Consider the following 10,850-nt stretch of genomic DNA (forward strand, 5'->3'; position numbering starts at 1 on the left):
GGTGACTTAACACAAATGAAGGGACGATTACCCTGAAAACAGGAAATAACAAAAACAGTGGGTCAAATATATTGGGGAGAGTTCTACTTTATAAATGCTAACTTGGTATTTCCAAAATCTTATCCAGGAGGAAATGTTCAAGCTATAGAGTAGAAGCAGCCTAGGATCAAGAACCAGAATTTGAAATAAAATATTTTTAAATGAAATTAATATGGAAGAAAGCTACAGATTTGGAAAATCTCTGAAAGACGAGCTAATAGAGAAAAGAATAAAACTGAAGATGAAAATAATCTGTCATATCTTTAGGAATAGAGAGCAGAAAATTAGATAGAGAAGGAGCAATTAAAAACTAGAGCAAGGGACCACAGTTTGAGGTTGAGAGAAGAAAATTTCACTTGACCTTGTTTATACCTCCCTTAAATTGGCCAATTTATCCAAGATGTCACCCCAATTCTCCTTTTATTTACATCAACATTTTTAGAAAATAAACATTTTTACCATATGTCCTAATAGCTGACATCCACTTGAACTTCTACCCATTGCATAGGAGCCATATCCCAACCACTCCCTTGAAAGTGCCCTCTAAAATCTCAGGGTGTCTGCTGGCTAAAATCTAATTGGTTTTCAAATTTTTTTCTTACTTTATTTCTCTGCATTCTTTGGCACTATAGACCACACCTTTATTTTAAAATATTTCTTAACTTGGTTTATTAAAACCAATAATTTCTAGATTTCTAAACACTGGGGCAAAGGAATTTCTCAATCTCTGTCTTGTTCTTTTAGTTCTTTGACTCTAAATACATTCTCCACATTTCTTTCAACTCACCTCTTTTATTTTTAGCAATCCCTAGGCAGTTTCTCTTATACATATGAATTCAGTCTATAGAATGTGATGACCCCCAAGTCTCTTTTTTTTCTACTCAGATCTTTCTTCTCATCTCTGACCAATAATATTTCATTGCCCACAAGATATGTCCAACTGGTGGACTCATAAACATCTACAAGTTTACATTCTTCAAACATAATGCAAATCCTTCCCCAAATCTGCCATTCTTCCACTGTTTCCGGTCTTAAAGGGCCTCCTTCTATCCAGTGGTCTAAGCTAGAAACCTAAGAGTCATTTTAGGTTCCTCTATCCTCCAATTGGTCTTCCCTGGTGGCTCAGAGGTTAAAGAGTCTGCCTGCAATGTGGGAGACCTGGGTTTGATGCCCGGGTTGGGAAGATCCCCTGGAGAAGGCAATGGCAACCCACTCCAGCACTCTTGCCTGGAGAATCCCATGGACGGAGGAGCCTGGTGGGATACAGTCCACAGGGTCGCAAAGAGTCGACATGACTGAGAGACTTCACTTTCATCCTCCAATTAGCATAATGAAGCATAGAGTTGGGCATGAATTCTTGACTATCTAAGTCTTTTTTAATTACCCCCTTTTTTGCCATTTCAACCGCCATTACCCTACTTCAACATAGTTATCTCTTATCTAGAATCCTGCAATGAGCTACTAACTGATCAATCTATTTCTTATTTTACCTTAGATCTCTGTATCACTCTGCTTCTCCATGTCTTTCTCCAATATGCTCACCCCAAATACATCCACCCTACTGATCTAAAAGGTTTCATGTCATAGCACTCACATACTTGGAAAATTCTTTTCATAACCTACAGAAACAAATTTCCAACATAAATTCTTCCATGACGTGGCTTCTGCCTATCTCAAATAATCATATTGCTCAGCCTCAGATCCCTGTACTGTACATAGTCATTCAGTCATGCCCGACTCTTTGAGACCATATTGGCTGTAGCCCACCAGGCTCCTCTGTCCATAGGGATTCTCCAGGCAAGAATACTGAAGTGGGTTGCCATCCCCTCCTCCAAGGGATCTTCCCCCACCCAGAGATCGAACCCAGGTCTCCCGCATTGCAGGCAGATTCTTTACCATCTGAGCCACCAGGGAAGCGCATATATCCAGACAGAATTCCCCTATACCCTGAAATTCCCAGCCAAGCTTCCATTAACAAAGCCCTTTCTTTGCATGGAACATTTTCTCCTCGTGTCACAATTCTCTTTTGTGACCCATGTCACCATTCCCTCCTCAGTTCAAATGTTACACTCCTCTAGTACCTACTGCATGCCAAGGACTGTACTCAATGCCAGGACTATAAAAACAGTGGACTCCACGTGGTAAATAGCCAATGAATATGTTCTTAATGAAACTATAAAACAGAAACTAAAACAGGTTCAAAAAATGACTTCAAAATACAACAAAGTACATTGCAGAGGAACATGGCTGGTTCTTCCCTTGAGGAGTAGGGGATCAAGAAATGTGGTCTAGGAGCGATGACCACCTTAGAGTTCATGTTCGTCAAGTAAATAGAATTGGAAGAATAATTCCCCCACAGAAGATTAGCCTGAACCACAAAAGAGCATGGCATGCAAGAGGAAGTTGCAAATGCTTCCACTGGACTGGTACACAGAAAGTTACATGGAGAAGTGAAAAAGGCCCAGGTTGAATAGAAAGAGATGGAGAGGGAGCATTCAAAGATAACGCTGAAAAAGATGGTTGGCTGAAACCATGGAAGGATGTGGACCCAAGCATCCAATTACTAAGACAATAGGAAAACTGTATGGAAATAGTTTTCAAAGAAGGATGGGGTATGAAGGACAAACCAGAAGATTAGGTCACAGATGGTTGTGGGGGCCCTATAAGCAGAAGGTGAGCACGTGAATTCATCAGAAAAGATATGGTGAAGAGGAGAAACAGATGTGAGAACTATTAAAGAAGCAAACATGAATGAACTTACAGTAGACTGTGTGTGGTTTGGGGTGAGGAAGAGGGAAGGAGTCCATGTTGATTCCTGCTTTAATGAGTCAGGTGACTTGGTGGGTGTTACTATGACAATTCAATCTTTTTTCAGAAACAAAAAGTTTTATATTTTACTAGTGTCATTGTTTTTTGATTAACCACTGTTAATAAAGATAAGCATATTTGAACATGTCATTTTCTTGACTAGCAAACCTAAAGATTCCAACACATAACAGTCTTAGTTAATATTTATCAGTTGTATTATTTTACAAGTTTTCTCCTTGCTGCTAGCAAACACCAGAGGCATATTATTTTTTGAATTCATTCTTGAGTCTCCAAGGATTGGATTATTATATTCTACTTTTTTGTTTTCAAAAACAAAAATGTGAAACCACTTTCTCTTCTAAAAAAAATACAAATTTTAAGAATCTGTATTGATTAAATGTCTTTAAATAGCAACTTACCTGTGGTACATATCCCACTGACGAGAAAATCTGTGATTTTTTTGGTCACAATAAAAAACCGTACACTATTCCTTTCTACAGTGTTGGTTTAATTGCACAACTTGTTCTTTTTCCTTTTCAGTTAACAATGCCAAAAACATATGTGGTGAGTTACCAGCCAAAATAATTGAAATCTGGGATTCTTGGCTGCCAGTAGGGCAACACCAAACCTCAGGAGCTAACAAGAGGTGTCGATGATTCATTAACAAAACATAAAATTGTGAGATGGGTAGCTAAGCGTGCAGTAAGAGCCAATTACTGCGATTCATTCCACAAGTTTGCCTTTGGCTGGAACTGCCAGTCAGCAATCTCACCACCGGCTGCCATTCTCAGGAAAGTTGATGCTTGCGTATCAGAACATTTGGGTTATTTGCATGGAGGTGAAGGAGGCCAGTGGATTACAAAGGTCCCCTGCTTGTCATCACAATATGAATCTAGAGGGAAATTAGGTGAGATCTCTAGTGCAGAAAGTTCTACAATCTTCCATAGTAATGACAGACACCTTATGCTTTGAATGGCGGGTTTGTTTAAAGAACTTTCACACCCATTTGATCAGCACAAGTTGAATATTCATAAGTGTATGTACTCCTAAGTAAGTGTTAGAGATGACAAGGAAACTGATACTTAGGAATATTTAATGTCTTGCCCAGAATCCAGTTTCCCAATTCTAGCCCCTGTTCAGTAACCTAAATTAGCATTTCTATACAAGCACTCTAAATTTTGTTAGAACAGTAACTTGTTTATTAACACATCCCCAGCTTAATAGCTTTTGACATAAAAGGGAACTGCTTTTCAATCACTTCTATTCCCATGAAAAACAGTATTTATAATCTGTTAACATTTCATGTCATGTGCTAAAAAAAAGAGATCCCAATCCAGTTGCTGTCAGCCACCACTCCAGAAGGTAAAATGGAATACCCCCTATTGTTGTATTTCATGCCATGCCTGCTGCTTCACAACACAAAGCAAATAGAGAAGATTGATGATTATATAGTGTGGCCAGACAGACAAATGATGCAAATCAGACTAAACAACATCTCCACATATTACTTAGCAGTTCAAATATTTAAATTTCCTTCACACACCTTATTAATTTTCTATTTCCCCCTTTAACTTTCATCTGTAGATTTTACCTATTATAGATATTTTCCATTGAAATTATCTTTAATTATTTTTCTTTGTACATTAATTAAACATTTATTGAGTGCCCATTATCTTTCAGACACTGAATATCACTTGAAATGGAGTTAACTGGTATCTCGAGGTCATTGTAAGGTACAAGTTTAATAATGATTACCAAAGAACTCAAATACGCAAATAATTTAATTCCTACTGTTATTTTAATCTCCTGAAGGATGGCATGCCCAAATGTGACTCATGTTCTGTTAATAGATTATAAGAATATGCCTGAAAGTTATGTGTCTGTCACAAATTGTCTCCATGGATGAACATTAAAACTGAATGAAACTCTTGGGAAAAACATCCAAATGAAAAGTGAGAAGTCTTGTCAACCATCTGGAACTTTCCTACATGACGCCAAACATCCAGATTCTTGTTCAAATCTGGATGGGAATTAGCTATCATTTAGTTACAACTTAAGCTATTTTTTTTCAACATTCAGATGGTTCTTGTAAATATTGATTTCTAGACTGTTATGTATGCCTAAGACAGCATCTCATCAACAATATGAGGGTTTTAGTTTTAGTTTTGGTATTTCTGAACAAAAGCAGATCATTAACCAGTTTTGTAGTAACACAATAGGCAAGTGCTAATCCACTTGTAGAAGTGAAGTGAAGTGAAGTGAAGTCGCTCAGTCGTGACCAACTCTTTGCGACCCCATGGCCTGTAGCCTATCAGGCTCCTCCATCCATGGGATTTTCCAGGCAAGAGTACTGGAGTGGGTTGCCATTTCCTGCTCCAGGGATCTTCCCCACCCAGGGATTGAACCTGGGTCTCCCACATTGTGGGCACATCTTTTACTGGCTGAGCCACCAGGGAAGCCAAGGAAATGACAACCCACTCCAGTACTCTTGCCTGGAGAATCCCATGGAGGGAGGAGCCTGGTAGGCTACAGTCCATGGGGTCGCAAAGAGTCAGACATGACTGAGGGACTTCACTTCTTCACTTAAATCCACTTGTAAGGAAAGCATCTCAGCTGAAATTGTCATGTCTGAACTGAAGACTGGGTTTAACTTTTGTAGAAATATAAATGTAGAAGTTTAGACTGTCCTTTCTACCTTGTTTATAAAATAGAAAAAGATTAACATCTCATGTTTATGATTAACACTTGATAAACTTGATTAAACAGAGTTCTCTCATGAAGACATATTTTTGTCACCTCCTCCCATTAAAAAAAAAGTTTGAATGAATTGTTCAACAAATGTTTGATGTTGAATGTTGAGTTTCTAAAGTTCTTAAAAAATCAAAAGTTACCCTTGCTTCTGCTGCTGCTGCTAAGTCGCTTTAGTCGTGTCCGACTCTGTGTGACCCCGTAGATGCCAGCCCACCAGGCTCCCCCGTCCCTGGGATTCTCCTGGAAAGAACACTGGAGTGGGTTGCCATTTCCTTCTCCAATGCATGAAAGTGAAAAGTGAAAGGGAAGTCGCTCAGTTGTGTCCGACTCCTAGCGACCCCATGGACTGCAGCCTACCAGGCTCCTCCGTCCATGGGATTTTCCAGGCAAGAGTACTGGAGTGGGGTGCCATTGCCTTCTCCATAGTTCCACCCATAAATTTTCTGACAGATGATCTAATCGATATTTGGTATTTAATGTGATTTTTTTACCCTAATGTCAGGTAAGATTTTCCAGTAGAGAAGATGAGTGTTGAATTTCTTTCTCAAAAAGAATATATTCTATGTTTTCAGTGAGCTTCTTGCACTAACTTAAACTGTTTTTTCAAGGTAAATATTTATATTTTATTTGTATAGTATAGATTTTTAATAAAATAGAAATATTATCATGAATTTGCAAAATTAGTATTACCTGCTGCCTTAAAACAAAATGTATGATTCTAAGCAGAAATAAATTTCAACAGTTTTATTTATAAAATTTTATATATGTAGAAAACATATATATCAGAAAAATCTTAATGCTTTGCTGACATTGGTAAATCTAGAGTTCCTTTTTAATGTATATAATATTCCTTTGAATTTTATATAATTAATGGTGGTTTAGTCACTAAAAAGTCATGTCCAACTCTTGCGACCCCATGGACTGTAACCTTCCAGGCTCATCTGTCCATGGGATTCTCCAAGCAAGAACACTGAAGTGGGTTGCCATTTCCTTCTCCAAGCAGTTTTCCTGACCCAGGGATTGAACCCGGGTCTCCTGCACTGCAGGCAGATTCTTTACTAACTGAGCTAGGAGGGAAGCCCATATAATTAATACTGTCATTAATTCGATGGCATGAGTTAATAAATTTAACCAACTTAAGTGTAGCTTTGAAATTGATATCCTTTTGCCTCAAAGTTTCAAAATGAAATCATTTCTTCTAAAAGAGGTAAACCAGCTTGATCAACATGGATGCAAGTATTACAGGGAAATGTTTTCTTGATACTCAATGCAGTTGAAAGAAAGTGAAAGTGTTAGTCACTCAGTCGTGTCCAACTCTTTGCAGCCCCATTGACTATACAGTCCATGGAATTCTCCAGGCCAGAATACTGGAATGAGTAGCCTTTCCCTTCTCCAAGGATCTTCCCAACCCAGGGATCCAACCCAGGGATCCAATCCAGGTCTCTCGCATTGCAGGCAGATTCTTCACCAGCTGAGCCACAAGGGAAGCCCAAGAATACTTGAGTGGGTAGCCTGTCCATTCTCCAGCAGATCTTCCCAACACAGGAATAAATCCAGGGTCTCCTGCGTTGCAGGTGGATTCTTTACCAACTGAGCTATCAGGGAAGCCCTGGAACAGGTTCAGTTCAGTTCAGTTCGGTCACTCAGTCGTGTCCGACTCTTTGCAACCCCATGAATCGCAGCACTCCAGGCCTCCCTGTCCATCACAAACTCCTGGAGTTCACCCAGACTCAAGTCCATCGAGTCAAGCCCTGATACAGGCTAGGAATGTGAACCTACTTTTCAACTGCAAAGTTTTTGAAGTCTAAATATAGATCAAGTATTGTTGATGAAAATGTAGTGGCCAAACTGAGATGAGCAAGATGATCTATGTTCCACTTAGCATTTTTAGGTGTTATTGAAAAATTTACATAAATGCAATATTATATACACATGAGTACCTTGAATTATGTGCTCAAGTCCACTGTTAATTCCCCTTTTTAGCCCAAACATTAAAAAAGCTCACAGATGCTATCAAACTTGCAATGATTGCAAGAAAAATCTCAGATGTGGATTGGGCATTGGCATAAACTTAGCTAGTTGGCATCAGCATTAGTAACAGGTGGCAGAGCAGGCAGTGAAATTGCAAAGGCAGAACAGTTTGCATTTCCTGTGTCATCTCAACCTTTTTTTAGTAAGTAAGTTTAATTTTGGTAATTGGGAACAAATTTGTTTTTTTAACAGAACTCCCAAAACCCTAAAATATTTATTCATTATTATTAATATTTAAGTGCATATAGGTTTTTAACTTATCATTTGAGAAACAGTAATGGTGCCTTTACATATCCTGTAATAGTATACAATTTTTTTCACATGGCTCATTGTATTTTTCCCCACTACCAGGCATGAATCTGAGAGCGCAAAGAATAAAATCCAATTATATTAACAACTTATATCAACTAACTTCAAAGAATAAAATCTAATTATATTAACAACTTCTATCAACTAACTTCCTCATTGTTGTACACTTGATTTTAAAAAGTGTTGCCCCATTTTCGCAATGTCCCTACTACTAAAACTTTATTAATCCAAATAATTACCATTGCCAACTTCTAAAAAATATCTACTATATGATGTAAATTTTTGCAATTTTCTTTGGGAAACAATATTTCTATTTGGATTATGACTTACAATGTGTTTTAGATTTATTGTTTATATTTTTATTGAAATTAGAAACACAAGTAGAAAAGTCTTTAGTATTATGTAAGTATGATTAGAAGTAATGCCAATTATTCATAAAGATATGTGTTCCTTTTAATTTTAAGTCTAATAGTAAAGAAAAATAATTAATTGTTCTGGTCATGAAAAAGTGTAGGTTTTAGACTGAGATAAACTCTGCCTTTTATAATTCACTTATCTCTAAGTTTTACCTGAGTAAAAGATAGAATAGTTTTTATTTATAAGGCTGTGATAATAATTAAATGATTCTTTCTGAGGGCTCTGAGGGAAGGACCTGTTCCAGAACTCTCTCTTTATCCTGCGGGTGACCATCTTCCTCCTGTGTCTCTTCATATGGTCTTCTCTCTGTGCATATTACTATGTCCAAATTCCCCCTTTACATAATGACCCAGTCATTTCAGATTAGGATACCCACTACTGATCTCATTTTAACATGATCCTCTCTGGGAAAGACCCTATGGCCAAATAAGGTCACATTCTGAATTATTGGGCATTAAGACTTCAATATATGAATTTCAGGGATGGACACAGTTCAACCCATAACAGACACCAACTAAAAGGAACTTAACCTTGTTTAAGAGACCAAGAATCCAGACACTGTTATTGAACTGAACTTGGGTTCCCTCACACACCACACAGCAAAGCCAGTTTACTAACTCTTGGTTGTGGTGAAGGCAAGTACATGTTTATATGCATGGCACCAAGCAAGGAGAATCCCATGGACAGAGGAGCCTGGTGGGCTACAGTCCATAGGGTTGCAACGAGTTGGACACAACTGAAGTGACTTAACACACAGGCAAGGAATACAAGCTTCTTATGTTCAGAAGACTAGAACTCCCCTCTGTTTTTCAGGGAAGAGTTTTAAAGACAACCTATAGGGTGAGGCCTGAAGGGTTAGTGACTTTCATCTGATTGGTTGGTGGTGAAACACTGAGGTGATGTTTTAAGAATTCCAATCATCAAGCTTCTGATTTCAACGGGTCTAGGATCTACAGGTGCTTGTGGTCAGATGTAGTCACCAGCCTCCATCTGAGCTTGGTAACAACTCCAAAGTATCTGTCAGATTATGTATATCTCTTGAGGGGGAGCTTTGCTGTTGTTTAGCCACTAAGTCGTGTCTGACTCTGCGACCCCATGGACTGTAGCCCACTGGGCTCCACTGTCCATGGCATTTCCCAGGCAAGAATACAGGAGTGGGTTGCCATTTCCTTCTCCACGGGATCTTCCCCACCTTCAACTTCTGAATTGCAAGTGGATTCTTTATGTCTGAGCCACTGTGGAAGCCCCTGAGGGGGAACTAGGACTCTGTTTTTTATTGAGTGAAGAGGAACTAAAAAGCCTCTTGATGAAAGTGCAAATGGAGAGTGAAAAAATTGGCTTAAAGCTCAACATTCAGAAAACGAAGATCATGGCATCTGGTCCCATCACTTCATGGGAAATAGATGGGGAAACAGTGGAAACAGTGGCAGACTTTATTTTTCTGGGCTCCAAAATCACTACAGATGGTGACTGCAGCCATGAAATTAAAAGACGCTTACTCCTTGGAAGGAAAGTTATGACCAACCTAGATAGCATATTCAAAAGCAGAGACGTTACTTTGCCAACAAAGGTTCATCTAGTCAAGGCTATGGTTTTTCCTGTGATCATGTATGGATGTGAGAGTTGGACTGTGAAGAAGGCTGAGCGCCGAAGAATTGATGCTTTTGAACTGTGGTGTTGAAGAAGACTCTTGAGAGTCCTTTGGACTGCAAGGAGATCCAACCAGTCCATTCTGAAGGAGATCAGCCCTGGGATTTCTTTGGAAGGAATGATGCTGAAGCTGAAACTCCAGTACTTTGGCCACCTCATGCGAAGAGTTGACTCACTGGAAAAGACTCTGATGCTGGGAGGGATTGGGGGCAGGAGGAGAAGGGGACGACAGAGGATGAGATGGCTGGATGGCCTCACTGACTTGATGGACGTGAGTCTGAGTGAACTCCGGGAGTTGGTGATGGACAGGGATGCCTGGTGTGCTGCAATTCATGGGGTCGCAAAGAGTCGGACAGGACTGAGCGACTGATCTGATCTGATCTGATCTGATTGTTCTAGCTATCTGGCTTAACTGCTTGTCCTTTACTTCTGCACTCCCTCACTTCCCTAATTAGTAACTGTTTGAGCCTTCTCCTTGGAACTCAGGAAAAGCCAAGGAGACTAAAGCCATTTTTTTAAAAAAACAAAAAGAAGTGAGGGACCCAGAAGAGGGCTTTTGTACTTGGGAGGACCCCCACAGGGTCCAGCTTAGTTTTAATACCAAGTACAATTTCTATCTGGCTTCTTCCTTCAGCAGGATTATTTGAGTGCTCAGTTAAAGTTGTATCTCCATCAATTAAGACAAACGGCTGCCCTACTAGAACTAAAGCTCTCTATTGGAGTCACACTGAGGTTTGTCATAATTCATATCTGTTTTCCTTTACCAAGTTTTTAATATTTTAATTTTACTATCGTCCTATTCTTCCTTTCTCTATCTCCTTATAAATCACTTGTACCTAATAAAG

Source organism: Bos mutus, chromosome 12, assembly GCF_027580195.1.
Source record: "Bos mutus isolate GX-2022 chromosome 12, NWIPB_WYAK_1.1, whole genome shotgun sequence".
Taxonomy (NCBI): domain Eukaryota; kingdom Metazoa; phylum Chordata; class Mammalia; order Artiodactyla; family Bovidae; genus Bos; species Bos mutus.